Consider the following 24,646-nt stretch of genomic DNA (forward strand, 5'->3'; position numbering starts at 1 on the left):
CCTCATCTGTCCAGAAAGGGTACTGGACAAGATGCTCAATAAAACCACATATTATTCTATATCAGGGGTTGACAAACATCCTATAAAAAGCCAGATAATAAACACTTTTAGCTGTGCGAGCTATACTTACATATGGTCTCTAATGCAACTACTCAACTCCATCATGATAACCCTGAAGCAGTCACAGACAATATGTAAACAAATGATCATGGCTGTGTTACAAAAAACTTTATTTACAAAAACAGACGGTAGGCTGGATTTCGCCTGTGGGCTATAGTTTGCCAACAACTTTTCTAAACCTTAAAATTAAGTCCTTCAGTATACAAAGTTGGACCCCTCAGAATGACCTATTAAAATATTCATATCCTAGGAAAGGCTAACTATTCAGCTACAGCTAGTCATCATGTGGTGTGAGTCACTAAATGAGAAGAGCAAATGAAAAGACCAAAAAAATGTAAGGTTTAGTATTTTATCAGTAAACAATCTGGTTTCTCAAAAGGTAGGTGAGACAAAAATTACCAAAAATGTAGTTAAACTTAGGAATCCGTTTGATCCATAACATAAACAGTCTATTTTAAGAAGTATTTAACATCATTTTTGTTAAAAAAAAAATTTTAATTTCTTTGAAAGGCTTCCAGCCCTAGGTTAAAGGCAGGGATACACGAATGAATGAGGAAGAGGAGTATGACTGGTGGGACCTCAAAGTCCACAAAGGAAGAGTCAGGGTTCTCAGGAGCAATGTCCCCTCCCTCTGTCTCTGGGGTACCATCCTTGTCAACACAGGTGCTCCTTGCCTCACTGGCATCCAACAGCTGAGGTCTGTGGTCAGTTTAACTTTCCATCTAGTAGGTCTTAGCTTGGGCTTGGCGGGCTCAGCAGTGACCCTTGGCTGACTCTGCCTCACCTCAACTCTTATTGGTGTTAGAGACCCTTATGAGGTTTGGCTGTGACTATCACTGGGCCCTAGTTCGAGGGGTCTGCCTTGCAACTTCTGCTACAGAACCGTTTCACCCTCCCCAATACAGTGACACCCGCTTTGCCAAGTTTCCTAACCAGATTTCCAGTTCTTTCTGGAATTTGTCTGTGCACAAGGGAACCAAGCATGCCTCAGGAAAGGATGACCTCAGAGTTTCTTCTGCCTGAGCTCACTACATTCTCTGGTTGGTTTGACTATGACCCAGCTTAGTTTAAGGCAGCCTGTAAGGTGGCCACCTCCCAAGTCCTAACCTGCTTCTTGGAGCTTACTATTTACCTTATAGTAAATGGGGAGAGAGGTGTTCGATTGCTTCACTGATTTACTCTCCCACTCCCTTTATTCACAATCCCTAGAGCCAAAAGAGGGGCGGGCTTTTCTTTTACTACCCTTCTGCTGCCATGGAGCTCACCTGGGGATTGTAGCAGAAGAGTCATCTTCTCTAGGCTAGAGGGGTGTTCTCAGAGAACGAGCACTTCAAGCTAAGTTGTTAATATGGCAAAGGAGCAAAGAAGTTATTTGGAACAAACTTTCTCAACAATGCCTGGCTGCCTCTCAAGCCTATTGTTTTGTTCAAAATCTATCTTGTATGTTAGCATCTGACTAATTCCTATCTACCTGGTTGAATTCCTTATAAAACAAATTAAAATTTTCTCCCAGGCTAATGGATAGATGGATGAATTTGAAGCACTGGGATGAAGATTTTATATTCCAAGAGATAGAACGAGGAGCACATTTTTCCAAAATACATCATTACCAATTAATTGGCAATTCATTCTAAATTCGTTCAGTAGTTCTTCCCATAAAGACAGCTGAATAAAGGGAGTCTCATAAGAGAACTAAGCTCAGGATGGGTGGTATTAATGCATACAGGCAGAACAGCACACAGAAGCAGTTTGGTGATATGCCAAGGGAGACATGCTGGATCTCCGGAAAGAAGAGGAGGAAAGCTGTAGAATGCATTTGCAATGTGTCTAGGACCCACATAGCCAAATATTACAGTGGGAGAAAAGGAGCTGAAGCATGAATCAGTCTGCAATCCAGCAAAAGATTTTGAGGAGAGGATTGAAGTAATGAGCTAGGGCAGTGATTTTGCATTTTATAAGGACTAGAACTTAAAGTCAGTTGTTTTGGTTAATGGTGTCAGAGGACATAGAACCTTCTTCAGAAATAGGTCAAATGTATTCAGTTGATTGTCCCTGTGTGATTCTTTGGACTATAGGACCAGGCTTAAAATTCAGGAGATGATGACAGTGGGGGGTCCAATAGAATGCTCCAAGAAGAATTAAACAGAATACCTCAAGAAAAACTGACTTCAAAATATTTAGTAACTAGATAGTTTATATTTGATTAAAAGATGGATAATTGCTTATGATCAGAAATGTACACCTATAGTTTAAATGCCATTTTGCTACCTACAAAGCCATGGAAAATTAATAGGCAATTTACTCTTGACTTGGAAGAGTATTATGTAACTTTAAAAGTGTATTTTTTTCTTAATTGTGATATCCCATCGCTGATATCAGCATTTCTTGAGCATCACTGACTAGACTAGAAAAGAGATGGAAGTTAGTAAAACAAGCCAACCTAGCATTAAATTGCTCCTCTGAGAGTAGAATATGTTCTTCATTGATTGACTATGCATAGGATTTACAAAATAATCCCAGGCACTTGGGGATACAGAATAAATATTACTGATTCCCGCCTGAGCCCCGGGGGGCAAGGCTGCAGTGAGCCGAGATCCTGATGCTGCACTCCAGCCCAGAGCAATAGAGTGAGACCCTGGGCCAAAAAAAAAAAGTACTGATAAGTATTGATTCCTATCCCCAATGAGATTATGGTCTAATGAGAAAGAACTAAAATATACAAAATCAACACAAATACACACAAATGTACACAGCAATTACAGGAAGGAGGTGGTTGCATGAAATCAACAATTAGGCTGATTAGTTGGGGAATGGTTAGGTAAACCTCAAAAGATGTGTAAAGGAAATAGAGATATAGTATGAAGGTTCTTATCAATGTACTTTTAGAGAAAATTTTAGTTTTATGACACTCCTTAATGTCTAAACCTGTAGCATGTAATCTCCAGCATCTAAGAAAGTTTATTTCTAAGACTTACCACCTAATACTCCAAATAACCACAAAGTTTAAAGATGTGTTACTAACCTTGTGAACTATTTCTCTAATTAAAAAAAATCTAAATTATATATCACAGAGCTTGCTATGGTATATTAGTAGATATATGTATGAAGACATACATATACCAACTCAGACTTGTCAGGTATCCACAGTTGTGGATAGTATAGGATTTCCCTCCACATTCCATCAATACTTCCTTTTGTCCTGCCTCCCTTCACCATTACAACAAACATTCCAATGAGCGTGTTTATGCACTGGGACAGCTGCAGAAAATCATATACTGCAACCTATTTAGAAGCCTGATGTGAACAGGGTTTTAACTGTCTTCTGCCTTGGATCTTCTTTTGTTTCTCCAGGCCAGAGGAATTGGGAGAAGGATCGTCCATCCATGACGTGGCTTGTTTTACTAACTTCCATCTCTTTACTAGCCAGTGATGTTTAAGAGATGCTGATATCAGGAATGGGAAGACACAATTAGGAAAAACAATACACTTCTAATGTATTTCTGATCATAATTATGTCCTCAAGACAAAATTTCCATAAAGGAAGAAATTAAGAGCAGAGACAGTGAGAAATCATATCCTTTGTCCAAGGTGGGAGGCAGAAGACATATCCCATTAGGAAAACAATGAACCAGAAATAAAAAAGCATTAATACAAAAGAGTCTAGAAAAAGCTTGGAAGGGCTCTGGAACTCTACAGGCTGTGGCAGTCATTTGCCTTGCCAAAAACCCGCCCAGCTGCTCTTTAAAAAAGAAAAAAAAAAAGCCCATGGGGACCAAAAACATTGACTAATAATTTTTGAATCCATCTCCAAAATGTATTCATCTCTGCCAAGGTCAGGTTTGGTCACCGCATGACTGGAGGTCTGGGCATGCTATTCCCAGTTTTATTTTTACAGTAGTTATGGAGCCCTTTATATTTTCAAGGGCCCTCCTGTCACTTATTACCCACCCATCCAGACCACCCACTCACACTCCCACACACAATATGTCCAGACACACCCACAAATACCCAGATTCTTTCAACCTTATGGTGGTTGAAGCTATCAGAATACTGTTTGCTCCAAATGACTTTGCTTTACATACTTGGAATTTCCCAAAATAAATCTGTTTCCCTCTCTGGGGACCAATCTGTGGATGTTACCAGTAGGCAAACATTTATGGAGCACCTACTGTGTGTAAGGCACAGATGAATGTGGGGGCTAAAAGAAACTCACCAGGAGGCAGAGAAGTCCAAGAGTTCCACTCTGCTGAGGAGGCGTGTGTGTGTGTGTGTGTGTGTGTGTGTGTGTGTATGTGTGTGTGTGTCTGTGTGAGAATGTGTTGTGAGAGTGTGTGTTAGAAACAGTGTGTGTGTGTGTGAGAGAATGTGTTGTGAGAGAGAGTGTGTGTTAGAAACAGTGTGTATGTGTGAGAGAGAGAGTGTGTTGTGAGAGAGAGAGAGTGTGTGTGTTAGAAACAGTGTGTGTGTGTGCGCGCGTGTGCTTGGGGGTGTATATCTGAATCAAGAAAACTTTTCTTCCTGTCACCCACGTTTCCCCTTCCCACCTTCCTTTCTATTCTCCTTGATTCATTTTTTCTCTCTAGTTCTTCGTCTTGTGTAAATATATGTCTCTATTGTCTCCATCCCTCCCCTGTCTTTTTTTCTGCCAAGACAAATCCACCCTAGAATTTCTGTCCGACATGGAAGATATCACCGTGCTTTTCTCACTTCCTTAAAAACCTTCATGAAGGTAGTTGCTGTGGCCACACAAATCCTGCAAGCATAGAAGGAGGGCAAATGCTTGTCCCAATTCATAAAAACTGGCTCTGAGGACACTACATTCCTCCACATCCTACACATTGGTGCCTGCCTATCGGAAAGACCAGGAAGGAGGCGCTCCCGCTGCTGCCGTGCAGCGCAGACCGTTGGCTGCAGTGTGGACTCGCAGCCCTCGCAAACCTCCCTGAGCCCTGACCCCTTAAGATAATTTATGAGGTGTCAGGATATTCTGGCCACAAGGTCGGAATAGAATGGTTTTTACACTTCAGCTGCCATGAAAGAGAAACAATTTAATTCTATTTCACTCTGGCACTGTCTGTTTTCAGAACGAACAGGGGGATTTGGGTCGCCTTGAGATTATTTGTCTAAGCACAGACCAAGACTGCTGCTGAGACTTGAGATGTCTGATTTCCACTCTGGCTTCCTTCTCCTTTCTTCCCAGATAGAGAGGGAGGCACTTGCCTTTCCTATTGTACCAAAATGGGACCGGAGTCCATTTCACCCAAGCAACTGCTGTGTGCTGGTGAATAAAGCAGATTTCTTATGTCACCTCCATCCTCTTTTAGTGGGAAAGAGTGGTTTGAGTAAGGAAGGGGTATGAGTCCTCTCCTAAATTCAGCAGGCCCCGTGGTCTCTGCCAAATCGTGGTCTTGAGTCTGAAGCAGTGTTTCCCTTGGCTTGGAAGCTCAGCTTCCTGGCTCCTCTTGAAGCTACAGAACCATAGACATTCCGCTGAGTAGCCTGAAGCTCTGCCTGCCAGGAAAACCCAATGTCTCCTCAGAGAAATCTCAGAGTAGGAGTGCAGCTTCACCCAGCAGCCAAGAAGACAATCTTAAGGCAAGTCGGCTTTCCCAGGACCTCCCCTGACAACCCTCTCCTCTTAAGCCAGACTGGGAAGGTTGTCTGAGAATCACAATCTGACATATGATTTCATTATAAAACACTCACCCAGGAAGTTCGCATAATAGGAAGGGGTCCCTGGATTCCTGAGCCTCGAAGCAACAGGCTTTTCGGGATGGTTCATGTGATCTTCTTAGAGAAACTCATCTTCTGGGATCTGGCCACACGTCAGGCACTAGAAAGAGATAAAATAGAATACATTTTATCAATATTGTAAAATGTAAATGGAATGAAGTAAATCTCTACACAGATAGGCAATCATCTTTAAGAAATATTAAGTGAAAAAGAAAGGGTACGACACAGAATAATATGGTGCCGTGTGTATAAAAAGAGGCAGCTATATAGTAACATATACTTAATTAGACATAGCTTAGGAAAACAGAAAAAGCTTGTTTGAGAGTCTGTCTTTAGAAAAGAGAACTAGAAGCCTGGGGAGGGATAGGAATTCAAACGATTTTCTTCTTACTACATTTTGGGGGGTGTTTTTCGAACTGTTTTTTAACCAAAAACTCATGCTACCTATAGAAAGCACTTTTCAAGTTAATTAATAAAGTAAAATCCCAGATAAGGTCAAGGGAAAGGAGGAGTAAGATGGAAAGCAAATGATTTAAGCTTAATGCTGGGCCAGCCAATTCTCAAAAAACCACTCCCCTCAATTAAAGCAACAAATTCTTGGTGGGAAGGGTAAATGAGCTATTTTGTAAATGACCTCTTTGAGTTCCCTTAATAGTAGTACTTAAATGCTTATGGAAGAATTCCTTACTTTCATGTGGGTGAGAAGATTACTCCCCCCACAAAAAAAAAAATTCAGTCAATGGGATAGAGGCTCCTATAATTTAACATCCAATAAGCCTCAGTTTCAAACAAAGTGCTGAGTCAAACTGGTTTGCTTGCCCTTCTGCTCTAGTCAGAGTTTCTAAAGTTTCTTCTCTCTACTATTGTCCCAGTTATAATTATCTTTCCCATTTCCAGACAATGTTATTTATCCAAGCCAGGGAGGTGTATAGGAAAGAGCATTGACTACTAGGTAAAATAACATACTGTCCAGTACCAGCTGTCTCTGTATTAACATGGAAAATCATTTCATCTCTCTGGGCTTCAGTTTCCTCATCTGTAAAGAGAGAGATTTTGAGATACATTACCTTAAAATACCTTAAATATTATAAGTCTCTAATTCTATGAAAATACAGTTATCAGGCTGCGTGCAGATGGAGAATGGAACATTCTGTGAGCTTGTCATGGAGTTCCACAGTTCCATCTGACCTTTAGGCAGATGCATATATGAAACTACCTTCTGACTTACTTCTTCAATAATTATGAATAATTGGGCTGCTGTCCCAAAGGTAAGACTTCACCACTAGACCACAAAAACAAGATTCTCAAAGTCCATTCTGCCTTGCCATATGACAAACAGAAGAAACTGCTACATTATAAACTAAGCCTCAGAGGTATCCTGATATTGCCCCAAGACCTTGGAATGGATGACCCAGTGCCCCATTCGTTATCTGAGAGGCAGAGCTTGCCACTGAGTGACACATCCCTGCTTAGACAAGAAATGCCACCAAAATGAAGGCCCCTCTTCCCATTCTCCATCCCATTGCAGGTGTCTGGAATATCAGAAGGTATTTCTTCTATGTCAGTGAAAGACAATGTACTCTGGTAGAGCAGCCTAGTAGTGCTATTATGGTCCAGGTGCACCAGAAAGGCCAGTGACATGGTGAGAAACAGAAAAAAAAGAACTGCCAGGACAGCAGTGCCCATCAACCCATGCTACTCTCAGAGGTGATGACCTAAGAACTCAGTTGGTTATTAGTCAACCTGAAACATGTCTGATTATTACTTTGCAAATTTCTTCTCCTCCAACATGTTTCCATTCAAAATATAACTGATTCTCATTTCTTTCCCCAAACATTGCAATTTATCATTGCCACATGTGTCCTTTTCTCCTCAACCTTATAACACAGTCTTGATTGGTCTTCTTTATTAGCTGTATTTTTACCATTTATAACCTTGCCATGGCCTCAGTACTCTAAGACGCTAGGTAAAACACAGACACTAGAGAGATAATATAGTCCAGGGGTTAAGAACATGAACTGTGGAGCCAGAATATCTGGGTTGAATTCCAGTTCTGGCCTTGACAATATGGCAGCTAGAGTAGATCATTGGTGGCCAGTAGCTTTGAACCTGCTGCTCATGAGCCTGTATGTCCCCACCCAGGAGCTGTTGCACCAGGCCCTGCTCTATCACAAGAAGGTTGTTGATCATTTAGAGAATTCAAACAATGAAAGGCTCCTTGATAAAATATCCAAAAACGAGCTAAATTGGTGAAGGCTCTAGCTGGTAGTAATTTAATGAAATTAAGTTTCAAGTGAATGAAAAGGAAAAACTTAAGGCTGCCAGGTTTTAAATGTTTGGCTGTGGTTCTGAAATTGATCCAAGATTATTAGCCATTGAATAGGTTAAGAAAAAGTGGTTGAAGAAGCCATGATCATCAAAAGCAGAGATATTGACAAGGAACTATGCCTTTCTCCCATGAAGCTGCACTGCTCCATGCTAACTGAAGATGCAATCACAATGGCCCTAATAGACTGCAAACTGAAAAAGAATTCTAAGAAAGAAGAGGCACAGAAGAAATAAGCCAATAGATAAACTTCCATTGGATCAAGTCAGTTGTTTACCTACTCTCAGTGTAATCACCTTAAATGTTAAAAAATTCCTTATGCTATAATTAAAGAGCTATGGATATGCACAATACTTTGCTGTTCAAATTGTTGCTCTAATACAACTTAAATACATACATTACTTGTTCAGAGTTCTTTGGTTTTTTCAACTTCCTTATACAGCCTTAATATTTATTGTGAATTATGTAACTGTTGCTAAGATGACTTCTTGATGAATTGCTAACGATTTCCAAAAAGTGCTTATGTTTAAGAGTGAAGTATATAAATATTCAAATTTTCCCAAATCAATTTGTAATGAAAGAGATGCTATTAAAAATTTCAGTATGATTATTTGAAAGGGCCAACCATTGTGCATAAATAGCATTATTGGGAAAATGTAAGAAACCAACAAAAGAAAAAAAAAACCATAGATCTGCCATTTACTAGCTGTGTTAAGCTTGGGGAAGTTCTTCACCTGTCTGTGTCAGTTTCCTCATGGAAAAAAATGGGATGATAACAGACCCTACTTTGTAGTGTGGTCACAACAGTTAAATGACCAGGGAGAAAGTCCTAAGAACAGCAGCTGACATGTTGTAAACACTATATATTGACATCGTCGTCATCATCATCATCATCATCATCATCATCAATTAGCAATCTGGAATATTAGACTATTCTTATGGCCATTGACACACTGTGCTGTGTTCTTAAAAAGGGTGATAAACTTACTTTTGAATCTTTCAGACCTTTCCAGAGTCCCTGTCTCACCCCTTTGTCATGACTGCAGTGAACTCTGTTTCTCCTTGTGCTGTGCCACATGTAATGTTCCATCCATCTTCAGTGACATATTTACTTATTTACATGCCTATCCTTCACTTGTCTATATCTCCTCTCAAAAAAATAAAGCTTGTCTTGTTCTTTAATTTTTAGTCATTCTCCTCTACTTTTCTGCTCACAATTCTCCTGGTATTTAGATTAGAATACTAACAGAATATACAAAAGTTTGAAAGAAAGAGGCAAACCAACTGTAACTTTCCATAGGATGCTGTCTTCTTCCCCATCTTTGCTTCCTCAAGGCAAAATATTCCATACAGGTTTGCTCTCAGTTGAGGGAAATTAAGGAAGATATTTTTTCCCTGTGAAATGGATAAGGTGGTATAGCAGACAGTGTTCACTGTTTATGCAGCATCCATTTTGCCCTCTTACTTGCTAATTAAACTCCAAACATATTCAGGTAGCAAGCAGACATCTTGTATTTTTGAAGAAGTTTAGCTCCTTCTCTGGCCCCACTTGCCATTCCATTTCCTCTGCCAGCGATCAGAAGTGGGCATGTAACCCAGACCTGGCTAATGACACATAAGAGAAAGTGTGCTAGGGAGTTGAGTGGAAGCAGTTTCTGGAAACTATTTCCTTTCCTTAAAAAACAAAAACGAAAAAAAAAAAAAAAAAAAGATCCTCAAAAGAAGAAAAACTTTTTCCCTCTGTCTCTAAATGTAATAATGTAATTAGGTGAGATATGATCCTAGGAGCTATGACAGATCTCTTAGCATAATGAGGTACAAATCTAAGGAACACAAGCCAACATACTCAAAATGGTAGTATAAAAAGAAACAAAGAATGGAGGACCTGGAAGACATCAATGAGCCCCTGTGACTGCCTTGAAAGAGTCCATCTCCAGACTTCTTTTTGTAAAGTGTAAAGCTATGGTAATTTGGTCTCTGTTACTTGATAGTTGATTCTAACAAATACAAATGTGCATTTTCCAAGGACTGTTGAGTCCTTTGTAATAACACATGTATTCATCCTTGAGCATCCCCTGTGAGTTTTAATAAATACATTTAATAAATAATTATTTAATATAAAGACCTTTCTATATTTCAAAGTACTATCACATTCCTATTTCATTTCTTCTTTATAGATTATACTATTAAAAACTACTGGCCAAGTGCAGTGGCTCATGCCTGTAATCCCAGCACTTTAGGAGGCCAAGGTGGGCAAATTACTTCAGGTCAGGAGTTCAAGACCAGCCTGGCCAACATGATGAAACCTCATCTCTACTAAAAGAAAAATACAAAAATTAGCCAGGTATGGTGGCACACACTTAGAGTCCCAGCTACTTGGGAGGCTGAGGCAGAATTGCTTGAACCCAGGAGATGGAGGTTGCAGTGAGCCAATCACACCACTATACTCCAGCCTGGCAACAGAGCAAGACACTGTCTCAAAAAAAGAAAGATTTATTAGATGTGTTTGTCTGTTTTAATGCTGCTATAAAGACATACCCAAGACTGAGTAATTTACAAAGGAAAGAGGTTTAATTGACTCACAGTTCAGCATGTCTGGGGAGGCCTTGGGAAACTTACCATCGTGGCAGAAGGAGAAGTGAACACATCCTTTTTCACATGGCAGGAAGGAGAAGAATGAGAATCAAGTGAAGGGGGAAGCCGCTTATAAAACCATCAGATCTTGTGAGAACTTCCTCACTATCACAAGAACAGCACGAGGGAAACCACTCCCATAATTCAATTAACTCCCACTGGGTCCCTCCCACTACATGTGGGGATTATGGGAACTATAATTCAAGATGAGATTTGCATGGGGACACAGCCATATAATTCCACCCTGGACCCTCCCAAATTTCATGTCTTCACATTTCAAAACACATTCATGGCTTTCCAACAGTCCCCCAAAATCTTAGCTCATTCTAGCATTAACCCAAAAGTCCAAGTCCAATGTCTCATCTGGGACAAGGCAAGTCCCTTCTGCCTATGAGCCTATAAAATCAAAAGCAAGTTAGTTGCTTCTTAGATACAATGGGGGTACAGGCATTGAGTAAATACACCCATTCCAAGTGGGAGAAATTGGCCAAAACAAGGGGTTTATAGGCCCTATGCAAGTCCAAAATCCAACGAGGCAGTCATTATACCTTAAAGTTCCAAAATGATCTCCTTTGAAACCATGTCTCGAATCCAGGTCATGCTGATGCAAGAGGTGGGTTCCCACAGCCTTGGGCAGCTCCACCTCTGTAGCTTTGCAGGGTACAGCCTTCCTCCTGGCTGCTTTCATGGGCTGACATTGAGTGCCAGCAGCTTTTCCAGGTGCATGGTACGAGCTGTCAGTGGATCTACCATTTTGGGGTCTGGAGGCTGGTGGCCTTCTTCTCACAGCCCCACTAGGCAGTGCCCCAGTGGGGACTCTGTGTGGGGGATCTGACCTAACAGTTTCCTTTCACACTGCTCTAGCAGAGGTTCTTTACGAGAGCTCCACCCCCGCAGCAAACTTCTGCATGGACACCCAGGCATTTCCAAACATCCTCTGAAATATAGACAGAGGCTCCCAAACCTCAATTCTTGATTTCTATCCACCTGCAGGCCAACACCACATGTAAACTGCCAAGGCTTGGGGCTTACACCCTCTGAAGCAATGGCCTGAGCTGTAGGTTGGCCCCTTTTAGCCACAGCTGGAGCTGAAGCAGCTGGAACACTGGGCACCAAGTCCTGAGGCTGCATAGAGCAGGTGGGCCCTGGGCCCAGCCCACAAAACCATTTTTTCCTCCTAGACCTCTGGGCCCGTGATGGGAGGAGCTGCCATGAAGGTCTCTGACATGCCCTGGAGACATTTTCCCCATTGTCTTGGTAATTAACATTTGGCTCCTCATAACTTATGCAAATTTCTGGAGCCAGCTTCAATTTCTCCCCAGAAAATGAGGTTTCCTTTTCTATTGCATTGCAAGGCTACAAATTTCCCAAACTTTAATGCTCTGCTTCCTCTTGAATGTCTTGCCACTTAGAAATTTCTTCCACCAGATATCCTAAATCATCTCTCTCAAGTTCAAAGCCCACCAATCTTTAGGTAGGAGCAAAATACTGCCAGTCTCTTTGCACAGCAAGAGTGAACTTTACTCTAGTTCCCAATAGGTTCCTCATCTCCATCTGAGACCACCTCAGCCTGGACTTCATTGTCCATATCACTATTAGCATTTTTGTCAAAGCCATTCAACAAGTCTCTAGGACATTCCAAACTTTCCCACATCTTCCTGTCTTCTGAGACCTCCAAGTCTCTAGGAAGTTTCAAACTTTCCCACATTTTCCTGTCTTATTGTGAGCCCTCCAAACATTCCAACCTTTGCCTGTTACCCAGTTCCAAAATTGCTTCTACATTTTCAGGTATTTTTATAGCAGTACCCTGCTCTGTGCAGTACCAATTTACTGTATTAGTCCATTCTCATGCTGCTATAAGGAGATACCTGAGACTGGGTAATTTATTATACAAAGGAAAGATGCTTAATTGACTTATAGTTCGGCATGGCTGAGGAGGTCTCAGAAAACTTACAAACATGGCAGAAGGGGAAGCAAAGATATCCTTCTTCACAAAGTGGCAGGAAGGAGAAGAATGAGAATTCAGCGAAGGGGGAAGTCCCTAATAAAACCATCAGATCTTGTGAGAACTTCCTCACTATCACAAGGACAGCATGGGAGAAACCACCCCCATGATTCAATTATCTCCCACCAGGTCCCTCCCACCACATGTGGGGCTTATGGGAACCACAATTTAAGATGAGATTTGGATGGGGACGCAGCCAAACCATATTATCATATAAGCATTTTAATTACCTTATTTCAATTAACTTCCAAATTTTCACAAGTCTAAAGTTACGTTTTATACTCTTAAATTATAAATTTAAAGTTTAATTACAACACTGATTATTTCAACCATTCTCCCGCAATATTTTTCATGTCTCCTAGAGAGGTTTTGGCTAAAAGCATGGATTTGGAGTTAGAGATACCCAAAGTCATATTTACTAGCCATGTAAATAAATAAATTAATTATTCCTTTCTGATACTTCATTTGCCTTTCTTAAAATAATATTTAGGCCCATTACCAAGATGTGATGAGATGACATAAGTAAGAGGCTTCACTAAACCTTGACACAGAGTGAAAAGTCAAAAATATATAGAGAAAATGGAAAGAAAGAAGTGAGGGAGGGAAAGAAAAAAGTGATAGAGAAAAAAAGAAAACATGAAGAGAAGGAGAAGAATAGGCAAAAGAAAAAAGGGAAAAGAAATGCAAGAAGAGACAGGAAAAAGAAGAAGGAGGAGAAGGAGGTAGGGGACAGAAACAAAGGACAGGGCAGAATAGGGAAAAGAAGAGGAAGAAGAACAAGAAGGTAAGAGGAAAAGTGATGATGCTGATGACGATGACAATGACAATCATGATGAGGAGGAGGATGTTTATTTTAACACAGAGATGAACACTGAGAAACAGAAAGGTTGAAGTATGTTTTAAAGCCCAGACAAATCCCTAATCATCTGCAACTTAATGCAATATGATTTTTCCCCATAAAGCTTTGGTATTATACATGGTGACTCTCTCTTATGCAGTTTGAATCTAGCTATTCCAAATATTACTACAAAAAAATTACTGTTTAGTTAAAGGATTATAAAACTTGGGTAATAATCCTCATATTTCAAAGAAATGGATGACTCATTAAGATTCCAGTGCAATCAAAGAACCTGGAGAAATCCCTGGAGTTAGTTTTAGTCAAATATGAGACACAGCTAAATTAAATGAGCAAAAAATAAAACAAGTGATTCATTGAGTTTCTTATATAATGACCAGATGCTCTCCTTCTTCAATAATGGCAGAAGAAGAGGAAAGAGCCTTTTTTTTTCCAACATAAGAGAGAGGTCTTCTTAACAGTGAGGGCTGATAAAAGCCCTTTAGTTACCATCTCACTGGTTACAAGTCACTTCCTACAGAAAATTTAAAGCACAGTCAAGCGAGGGTAAAAGGCAGTGCAAATGAAGATAGGTGGAGAACTAGAAAGAGCTCTCAGAGGACCTTCTAGGCCAACACTTTTGTACCGCAGTCAATTCTCATTTGCTTTCCATAATGGGCTACTGGCGGAGGGGGAAGTTAAAACCTTTTACTTCTTTAGGTTTGCTTGTGAACATCAGCCTCTCTTTGTCTTCTAATCTCTCTGATGCTGACATGGGTCCTACATCTGTAGCATTCTCCTTCTTGCTATGAAAAACACATGCAACCTTCCCTTCTCTCTGTCCTTCCTGCTCCACTGTACTTATGGTTCCAGCTTTCATTAACAGGCATTGAAGCCTGAGCCTTTCTGAATTTTCCAAGTGCTGTAATTCTCCCAGCCTCCCCAACATTTTAGGTTGCATTATCATTAGCAATCATTTATCAGACACATCCATGGATATTGTTGTTAGTTCTCATCTTCCTTCTACAAAGTTAGAATTTAATCTAACGCTATCCTTTATCATCATCACTGTAACCTTCACCCTCTAGATCAGATGCCATCACCTTTGCATTTAAGATTTCACTTTGGAATCTTACCTTGCAGCACAATTCCAGTAGAATGACTTAACCCAAAAAAGGGGGGAAAAAAAAGGAAACTCTTGCATTGACCTGAATTAATAATGGAGAAAGGGGAGAAGTCTAATCTTTCCAGTCCAGAAGATGTGTGCATTGTTTGTCACGAGTAGCCCTTGGGGAGGGAGAGATTTCAAGTTCAGCATTTATGTGGCACATTTTTCAATTAGACAATATACTGTATGGTATTTCCCTTCCTCCCCCAACCCCGTCTCTTTTATTACCACATGACTTCATCTCCCCATGTGACTGACAGAGTCCACTGGGCTCAACACTGATAAAAAACATCTGTGGGAGAAAAATTGCAATTTAGAAAACAATTAAGTACATCATTTTCTATTCATTTAGTTGGCTAGAGAAAGAAAAGTTCTTTCAAAGAAGTAACTTGATCTACAATGGTCAGGGATTAAAGGACACGCAGATCTGTTTTCTCCAGGCTGTAGTGTGGAGGAATGCATCCTAACTCAGAGGGCTACATGTAGACAGACACCTCTATGTTGCAAGTTTTAACAAAGGATAAACTACTGAGAGTTTCCCTATGTTTCTGATGTCTTTTGATTTTTAAGACATTCTTCTATTCTTATTGAATTTGCGAGAACTTAAGAGCTTCCTTAAAGGATATGTATTTCTCGCTGTCAAATGCTCACCATATGCTCATTTGTTATGGGAACTCTGTAAGTGAACCTTGGTTTACTGTTAAAGACCCTATCTGAAAGACTGAGGGGTGGGGTGTGTGTGCACGTGTGTGTGTGTGTGTGTGTGTGTATGCTGACTTTCCCTTTCATTTTTTCCTCACTAGCTCTGTGAGAACCCAAGAGTCCATCACTCTGAGCTCAGAATCTTTATGAACCATGGCCTTACTTTTTACCTGCAAAACCTTAAAGAAAAAATTTTAATACCAACGGGATTGATTCTGGGTGTCTCCTCCCTGGCCAGAAGCATATTTCTAGGTTATAACCACTGCTCTCACTTACTGAGTATCTACTGTAGAACAGTCACTGTAATTCACACCTTGATTAAAATATCTCAGTTATTTGTCACATCAATCCCATTAAGTAGGCGTTGTCACTCCCATATTTTACAGACGAGAAATTGATAATCCTATTTTAAAGCACTAAAATGCTTACCCACAGAAAACAAGAATGATTTGAACTCGTATTTCTCAGCTTCTTAAGTTCACGCTCTAAATAACAAATCCAGAAAATTGGCAGCTAGGAAATAAACTCTAAAAAGTCTCATCCATTGATAAGTCTGAAATGAAAGTTTCTTGCCACATTTAAATAAGGAACATACACAAAGTAACTATTTAGCACCAGGCCCAAGGTTGTTCTTTAGTGAAACCATCTCTACTCATTACCCCACTCTTATCTTTTCTCAAACTTCACAGTGCACATAAGATTACCAAGTACACTAGGCTGGGCGCAGTGGCTCATGCTTGTAGTCCCAGCACTTTGGGAGGCGAAGGCAAGTGGATCACCTAAGGTCAGGAGTTCGAGACCAGGCTGGCCAACATGCTGAAACCCCGTCTCTACTAAAAATACAAAAAGCTAGCCAGGAGGGGGTAGTGTGTGCCTGTAATCCCAGCTACTTGGGAGGCTGAGACAGGAGAATCGCTTGAACCTGGGAGGTGGAGGTTGCAGTGAGCCAAGATCACACCACTGCACTCCAGCCTGGGCAACAGAGCGAGACTCCAACTAAAAAAAAAAAAAAAAAAAAATAGAGGTTTATCAAGTACACTAGTGAAGCTTTATTACAATACCCACTTATCATCACCTCTCTGTTGTAAAGACTTAAAAACAAGATCCAGAAGCAAGCATTTCATGCTATTGGTAGAGAAGCAGTGACTATTATGAACCTCCATTCGAAGAAGGGGCCAATCAGTGGAAAAGGTCCTAAGGAGACCTCACTCATTTTCTTTTAAAGTTTGCCTTGTGAACCAGCATAACACATACCTACTTTCATAGCATGTGTTTCATTTTGCCTACAGTAGTCAGGGAATGTCATTACAATAATATCATGAAGCCACCTGGAAGTGCAGGTTAGGGCATGCTCATTTTACAATGAACCACAGTTGACAGACAGGATTACTCCAAAAATGGAGCACATTGGCACTAGAAAAGCTGGAGGCTGGGAAACATGAACAAAGAGCAGATCTTAGGTCGGTGAATGGATGTTAAAGTAGAGAGAAAAGGGGAGTGTGGGTTGCACAGCATTTAAAAGGCAGAGGGAGCTGGCAGAGGGAGCTGACAGTGGAGTCACTGGTGGAGCTGTGGTTGAACCAAGAAGTCTAAAGTCTACTGAAATTCAAGGGTTTTAGTCTCTGGGTAGGAAATCCAGGGATGATCTTGTAGCTCACAAAAGTTAGAAGACTGCTAGAAACAGTCTTATTTCACATAAGAGGCAAGGGAGTGGAAAAAAATACCTGGATTCCAGCAGTAGAGTGCTTGGGGACCTGAATAATATTTCTGCTGTAGGTGAGAGATGGGGAGATAACTGTGGGCTAGAATGTTCAAGATAAATCTGATAAAGGAGGTCTCTTAGTGGAATTTAAGGTGAGATGAGAACAAATCAGGATGGCTTGCTTGTTAGAGGTGAACAATTCAACAACAGGAAGAAGATAAAAGTGAGCATGGTGACATCAAGAAAAAGATTTAATGACAACTGTAATGGTTTAAATGTGTCCCCCAAAAGGCATATGTTGGAAACTTAATCCCAAGTGCAACAGTGGTGGGAGGTGGGGCCTAATGCGATGTGTTTAAATCATGAGGACTCCCATGAGGACTCCTGCCCTCATAAATGGATAAATGCCAATTATAAAAGGACTTGAGGCTGTGAATTCAATCTTATGTTAAATGTCATGTTCTCTCACCATGTGATGCCTTCTGCTATGTTGTAATGCAGCAAGAAGGCCCTCACTAGATATGGTCCCTTGATCTTGGACTTCTCAGCCTCCAGAACTGTGAGCCAAATAAACTACTATTGTTTATAAGTTGCCCACTCTGTGATATTCTGTTATAGCAGAAAAAAAAAAAAAGAAAAAGAAAAAGAAATACTAAGACAATTACTGAACCCCCTGCTACCCACCCCACCCCGCCCTTCCCCATCATGAGTCCAAAAAGCAATGACCAGATTCTTCTGTTGGTTTTGATAATAGGAAAAAGATAGCTACCTTTTTCTGGGTCAAACAGGCTGGCTGAGGAAGGGAAGAGTTGTTCATGGTATGTTGGTTTCAGTTTTTATTTTTATTTTTTTGTTTGTTTGGGTTTGGTTTGATTTTAACCTCACTAGGTCAGCTCAGGACAACGAGGCAATTCACATTCAAAGGTATTGCTGAAATTACCCGAACCATTTGTCTTCCTTGACTTTAAAACCAGGCAGAAAATGTTGCAAAATAATATTTCCAATCTCTCTGGCCTCTATTTGTGCCAAGAGTGCCCCAGGACTACCCTCAGAAAGGCAGGAGCCCTTCAGATCATCAGGAAACCCTGGAGCTTGCTAATAAAAAGAAAATGATTTTCCATACAAAGTAAACAGATCCCTCTTGCACATCTAAAAGGATTTGGCTTCACATGCTGGTGAAGGTTTAGGGTGGAGTTTTAATTTTCAAATTACAGAAGCTTATTCTGAGCTTGAATTTTCATATTATTCTTCAAAGCACAACAGAACCCCCTGTCAGGAGATAGCCAGCAACTGCATTCTTTTTTTTTTTTTTTTTTTTTTTTGAGACAGAGTCTCGCTCTGTCGCCCAGGCTGGAGTGCAGTGGCGCGATCTCGGCTCACTGCAAGCTCCGCCTCCCGGGTTCACGCCATTCTCCTGCCTCAGCCTCCCGAGTAGCTGGGACTACAGGCGCCCGCCGCCTCGCCCGGCTAATTTTTTGCATTTTTAGTAGAGACGGGGTTTCACCGTGTTAGCCAGGATGGTCTCGATCTCCTGACCTCATGATCCGCCCACCTCGGCCTCCCAAAGTGCTGGGATTACAGGCGTGAGCCACCGCGCCCGGCCGCAACTGCATTCTTGAAGCAGCTGTCAACTAGCCTCTGTTTCGTTTTCCGCCCTGAACGTGAGGTTTCTTTCAGGGACCCAGCAGAAGTCCTATAGGAACCAAGAAGTGATTAGAGGATCTACTGTCACTTAGAAAAGTTGCTTCTGTAGAATGTAGTCTGCCCTAGTTTTTCACAAAACTGAAACAGTCTTATCTCACGTAAGAGGCAAGGGAGTAGAATCATTTTTCCTGGGTTGAAATTGCTTTGTCATTGCACAGATTAGCAGAAGATTTATATAATAAAATTCTCTATGTGAATTAAAAGACAGACGTACAGAGGCAGAGACAAAGAGAAAGGGGGGGAAGAACCCTTCTCCCTAACATCATCTTTTTACTTATAAAACACTGCTAAGCTTATTGGCAGAAAAACACCACCTCATGTAACATTCGGGGTGGTCCATTTAAGAGAGTCTCCTTTAACACAGGACAGCTTTAAGTGTGGCCTATTTTAAGTGGGTCACCAGATGTATTCTTTGCCCACTGAAGCTAAGTAAGTTAACTACTTTTAGATGGAAGACTAGGCAAGTATTACAATGTCCTATCCCAGCCAGTGATCATTTCTACATTATCCCTCATTTCAGAGCCTGCACAATTCCACTGTTGACATTAGTGTGGAAACTTGGCCATATCAATAGGGTTACCTAAAGTTAAACCAAAATAAACTTTCCATATCTTAGAAAGTTTGTTATGATGGACAAAAAAAAAAGGAAAATACATTTGATTCATTGTTCTCTATTTCAAACTCTCCATACTTCTCCTTCCTCCTCATTCTGCCATTACCTGACTTATTGGTGTCCCCAGAGTTGAAGAGGTTTCTTCTCATTTTCTTTATTTCTTGATAAAAATATTTAAGTGACAAATAGATTGTATATATTCAAAATGTAGAACATGATGACTTGATATTTGTATCACCACGACCAAATTCATTAATACATCCCTCACCACCCATGCAGTATACCAGATCCCCAGAACTTGCTCATCTCATAACTGAAAGTCTGTGGGAGGGCAGTGAAGAGCAGAGACAGCATTTCTCTGCCATCCTGGCATGAAGGCCTAGATGATAGTCACTAAGGCTGGAATGAAAAGCTTTACTGGCAGGAACCTGTTGCCTCATCCTGACCTGTAAGTCTCAATATGAGATAATTCCTTTTTCTTCCAGCTGGTCTTTGACTTCGCTATCTTTTTCTGTCTGGTATTGTTCACAAGCTTTTCACATATTCCGTCTCCTACTTTCAGCTCTGCTCTGAACAACTTAAACAAAAACAGGTAAGTATAAAAATGTCAGCTTTTAAGTTATTCATATATTCAATTAATGTTAATGAATACCCACTACATGCTAGCCATTGTGTCTAGGTGCTAGGAATGAAACTGGGAATAACACATATCTGGCTAATGTATGGTGTGAGAGAATGTGCAGACCAGAAAGGAAATTTATTCTGCTTCCAAATCCACTTATATCCTCTGATTTTTATGGAGATCCCATCAGAGAATCTTACTGCAGTCCTCATTTCATAAACCTTCCGTAAGTGGGATCCCCAAAGAATTCAAGATTTACTAAGGAGAAAGATCTTCTTAGAGCCTCAAACATAAATTAGATGCTCCTACTCCCATTATTATCTTTCTTGGCATTTAACACAATTAAAATTATACATTTATGGGCCAGGTGCAGTGGCTCACCCCTGTAATCCCAGCACTTTGGGAGGCCGAGGCAGGCGAATCACAAGGTCAGGAGTCTGAGATCAGCCTGGCCAATATGGTGAAAGCCCGTCTCTACTAAAAATACAAAAATTAGCCAGGCATGGTGGCACGTGCTTGTAGTCCCAGCTACTCGGGAGGCTGAGGCAGGAGAATTGCTTGAACCTGGGAGTCAGAGGTTGCAATGAGCTGAGATTGTGTCACTGCACTCCAGTCTGGGCAACAGAGAGAGACTCCATCTCAAAATAAATAAATTTAAATAAATAAATACATAAAATTATACATTTATTTGAGTGCATGTTTATTTTATGTCCACTCTTCACCAAATTTTCAAGTTACTTAAATCACGTTGTTACTTGTGTCCCCAGTGCCTAGCATAACACCTGGCATATATCAGGTACCAAAAAAATACTTGTCAGTTTAGTAGTTGAATGAACAATTGAACAAATGAATCAAGTCATTCCTATTATCAGCTTGAAGGAGGACACCAAAAATTGAAATTAATCTTCTTACACGCTTCTCTGAAGGAGGGGCCATGATCATCACGCTTCCGATTTTAAATAATCCTAATGTCTCAGGGAAACTTAACATTTAAATATGCCTGTTTGTACACTGAGTCACCTTCTTGCCGATCATCACAGGGTCGAACTTACAAGGTAAGAGCATGATCTGAGCATTGCACACCAAGCCCCAGACCAGGGCCTGTGTTCAGGGTGCTCATCTTTCCTTAGCCAAGGATCTAATATCCTACTTTAGACAATTTGGGCTTCTGGCTTCTTAAACCAGTTTTTCTGGAGCCATGCTCTGCAGTCACAAGCTCTGCCCACATTCCAGAGAGGGTTAGGGTTTCTCATTAATCTCTGTCTGGATCATGTCCTCAGATTAGCGACCACTGAAATCTAACCCCTGTCATGGGGAATGAAGAACCTGACCCACACGAAGTTGAGCTGAAAAACTGTTCCTTCTCTGAGACCAGTTGTCTCTGACTTCTCACCTCCCTCAGGCATAGCACGATGACTCAGGGAAGCCATTATTACACTGTCACTACCAAGCAGCCATCCATCACTCCAAAAGGTTTATACAGGAGTCCTTTGTACATAACTTAATATTTTTTGCCCATATTTGGAAGAGTCACCAGGCTGTTAAAAGAAAAACAAACAAACAGAAAACAACAACACCCCACAAAAATCCTATCCAAAGGTCAGCAGCCTCAAAGATCGAAGGTAGATAAGCCCAGCAAGATAAGAAAGAATCAACACAAAAATGTTGAAAACTCAAAAAGCCAGAGTGCCCATTTTCCTCCAAATGCTTGCAACACCTCTCTAACAAAGGCTGAGGCTGAGATGGCTAAAATGACATAAGTCGGCTTCGGAAGGTGGGTAATAATGAACTTTGCTGAGCTAAAGGAACATGTTGTAACACAATGTAAAGAAGCTAAGAATCATGATAAAACAACACAGGAGCTGACAGCCAAAACATTCAGTTTAAAGAGGAACATAACCAACCTGTTAGAGCTGAAAAACACACTACAAGAACTTCACAATGCAATCACAAGTATTAATAGCAGAATAGACCAAGTGCAGGGAAAAAAAATCAGAACTTGAAGACTATCATTCTGAAATAAGATACACAGACAAGAATAGAGAAATAAAATGAAAAGGAATGAACAAAGCCTCTGAGAAATATGGGATTATGTAAAGAGACCAAATCTATGACTGATTGGGGTACCTGAAAGAGATGCAAAGAATGGAACCAAGTGGGAAAACATACTTAAGGATATCATCCAGGAGAACTTCCCCAACCTAGCAAGACAGGCCAACATTAAAATTCAGGAAATGCAAAGAACAACAGTAAGATACCTCACGAGAATATTATGCCCAAGAGACAGAATCATCAGATTTTCCAAGGTTGAAATGAAAGAAAAAATGTTAAAGGCAGCCAAAGAGAAAGCCCACATCACTTACAAAGGGAAGCCTATCAGATTAACAGTGGACCTCCCCACAGAAATCCTACCAGCTAGAAGAGATGGGGGGTCAATTGTTTAAGAATTCAACATTCTTGAAGAAAACAATTTCCAACTCAGAATTTCATACCCAGCCAAACTGAGCTTCATAAGCACAGGGGAAATAAGATTATTTTCAAACAAGCAAATGTGGAGAGAATTTGTTAACAATAGAGCTGCCTTGCAAGAGCTCCTGAAGGAAGCACTAAATATGGAAAGGAAAAATCATTATGAGCCAATACAAAAACACACCGAAGTACACAGACCAGTGACACTATGAAGCAACAACATAAACAAGCCTGCAAAATAACCAGCTAGCAACATGATGACAGGATCAAATCCACACATAACAACACTAACCTTAAATGTAAATGGGCTAAAGGCCTCAGATAAGAGACATAGAGTGGTAAGTTGGATGAAGAACGAAGACAATCAGTATGCTGTCATCAAGAGATCCATCTCACATGTAATGACACTCACAGGCTCAAAATGAAGGGATGGAGAAAAATTTACCAAGCAAATGGAAAACAGAAAAAAGCAGGGGTTGCAATCCTAGTTTCTGGCAGAACAGACTTTAAACCAACAAAGATCAAAAACAAAGGATACTACATAATGGTAAAGGGTTCAATTCAACAAGAAGAGCCAATTATCCTAAATATATATGAACCCAATACAGGAGCACCCAGATTTGTAAAGCAAGTTCTTAGATATTTTCAAAGTAACTTAGACGCCCACCACAGTAATAGTGGGAGACTTTAACATCCCACATCCCAATGACAATATTAAACAGATCATTGAGAAAGAAAATTAGCAAAGACATTCAGGACTTGAACTCAGCTCTGGATCGAGTGGACCTGACCGATATATATAGAACTTGCCATCCAAAAACAACAAAATATACCTTCTTCTCATTGCCACACAGCACTTACTCTAAAACTGATCACATACTTGGAAGTAAAACACCTCTCAGCAAGCGCAAAAACATGGAAATCATAATAAACAGTCTCTCAGACCACAGCACAATCAAATTAGAACTCAAAATTAAGAAATTCACTCAAAACCACACAATTACATGGAAACTGAACAAACTGCTCATGAATGACTCTTCGGTAAATAATGAAATCAAGGCAAATATCTAGAAGTTCATTGAAACCACTGAGGACAAAAAATACAATGTACCAGAACCTCCGGGATACAGCTAAAGCAGTGTTAAGAGGGAAATTTATAGCACTAAATGCCCATATCAAAAAGCTAGAATGATATCAAGTTAACAACCTAACCATACAACTAAAAGAACTAGAGAACTAAGAACAAATAAACCCCAAAGCTAGCAGAAGACAAGAAATAACCAATATCAGAGCTGAACTGAAGGATACAGAAACACACACATAAAAAAAAAACCTTCAAAAAATCAATAAATCCAGGAATTGATTTTTTGAAAAGAATAATAAAATGGATATACTGCTAGCTAGACTAATAAAAAAAAAAAAGAGAGAAGATTCAAATAAACACAATCAGAAATGATAAAAGGGACATCACTACTGACACCACAGAAATACAAACAACTACAAGAGAATACTATAAACACCTCTATGCACATAAACTAGGAAATCTAGAAGAAATGGATAAATTCCTGGACACATACACCCTCCCAAAACTGAGCCAAGAAGAAACTGATTACCCAAATAGACAAATAATGAGTTCTGAAATTGAGGCAGTAATAGCTACAGACCAAAGAAAGCAACTTCAGCAAAGTCTCAGGATACAAAATCAATGTGCAAAAATCACAAGAATTGCTATACACCAACAACAGGCAAGCAGAGTGCGAAATCATGAATGAACTCCCATTCACAATTGCCACAAAAAGAATAAGATACCTAGGAATAACAATAATAAGGGAAGTGAAGGACCTCTTCAAGGAGAACTACAAACCACTGCTCAAAGAAATCAGAGATGACGCAAACAAATGGAAAAAGATTCCATGCTCATGGTTCAGAAGAATCAATATTGTGAAAATATCCATATTGCCCAAAGCAATTTATGGATTCAATGTTATTCCCATTAAACTACTATTGACATTC

The 24,646-nt window shown here is 40.3% G+C and overlaps 1 long non-coding RNA gene across 2 annotated transcripts in view; it reads right to left on the reverse strand.

The window, feature by feature from the left end:
* The window catches only part of LOC103879976, a 59,115-nt gene that overhangs the window by 21,787 nt on the left and 12,682 nt on the right, over nucleotides 1-24,646 (reverse strand). For both annotated transcript variants that reach the window (XR_004180025.1, XR_002518874.2), the window contains exons 2-3: nucleotides 6,830-6,889; nucleotides 5,827-5,953 (exon numbers count right to left, since the gene is read on the reverse strand). This is a non-coding gene — a long non-coding RNA (uncharacterized LOC103879976). The remainder of the gene's footprint in view (nucleotides 1-5,826; nucleotides 5,954-6,829; nucleotides 6,890-24,646) is intronic.

The sequence above is a fragment of the Papio anubis genome, chromosome 1 (assembly GCF_008728515.1).
Source record: "Papio anubis isolate 15944 chromosome 1, Panubis1.0, whole genome shotgun sequence".
Lineage (NCBI taxonomy): Eukaryota > Metazoa > Chordata > Mammalia > Primates > Cercopithecidae > Papio > Papio anubis.